We start from the raw sequence: 1069 nt of genomic DNA, 5'->3' as shown, positions 1-1069 counted from the left end.
ATATATATGAGATATTGATTACTTTTTTATTGAAAAATGACAATAATATACATATATATCTATAATAGTATGTTACTCGTTTGAATATAAAATATTTTTCCAATTAGAAATACTACTATGTTATTTATATGTTTCAATATAAGATGCTTGCAAAATTGTTCGAACATTCAAATATAAATTAATAAACGTTCCAACATTATTTATTGTCCAATTCCGACATATATACAAACGTACCATACATATATATATATATATATATAAATTGTCCTTGTAATTATATTTCTTTTTAAATAAACGTTACAGTGAATATAGAAATAAATTATCGTGTATGATGTCGTCGTGTGTTTTTTATCGAAAATGAAAAAAAAAAAAGAAAAGAAAAGAAATATAAAGATATCGATAAGAATGAGTTCTCATCGGGAGAATATTTTTTTTTTCGTTTGATATATTATTATTACGCGTTTCAATTTTTAACAGGAAAGGAAAGTAACGTAATCCCCAATGGAGAGGACACATACTAAAAGAAAATAAGAAATGGATGCTATTTCCTCGTTCGTTTTTAGATTCACCTGTCGTGTTTATCGATCGTACACCGAACGTGACTGTTTAAATGTCTGCTGCTGCTGCTGCTGCAATGGGATCGATATATATATATAGTAGTATAGAAGTACTTTAAATTAATAGCTTTGAAAGTGAACGAGTTGAGAATACGTTAAGACTTTAACCTAAGATCGAATTCGAAATTCTTTAGAACGGGTTGAACATCTTACGGAATTTCAAATATATTGTTTTCCATGGCTAGGATACCTCCCACCCCCACCCCTCACCTCCCACAAGGAAGGATCAATAATAAATTATTTCTAGTTATTAAGGAGAGAAGAAAAAATATTGAATGTGAACGATAGGACAATCGTATTAGTATCTTGTTTCTTTCAAAAATTGTTAGTGGAATTAATTTAATAAATATATATTTAATAATAATGATTGTATATATGAAAATTTTTGTTGAATTTTCGATAATATATATACCTGTTCGCGAATTTATTTCTAAACTGTTAATATAAAAATA

General features: G+C 26.9%; 1 protein-coding gene across 2 annotated transcripts in view; it reads right to left on the bottom strand.

Annotated features, from left to right (window-relative positions):
- Positions 1 to 1069, bottom strand: part of LOC106785138 (uncharacterized protein DDB_G0271670-like) — a 7703-nt gene that overhangs the window by 1884 nt on the left and 4750 nt on the right. The window lies entirely within an intron of this gene.

This window comes from Polistes canadensis, unplaced genomic scaffold, assembly GCF_001313835.1.
Source record: "Polistes canadensis isolate GaletaPanama2010 unplaced genomic scaffold, ASM131383v1 scaffold_45, whole genome shotgun sequence".
Taxonomy (NCBI): domain Eukaryota; kingdom Metazoa; phylum Arthropoda; class Insecta; order Hymenoptera; family Vespidae; genus Polistes; species Polistes canadensis.
This window is presented reverse-complemented; position numbering and strand designations above follow the sequence as displayed.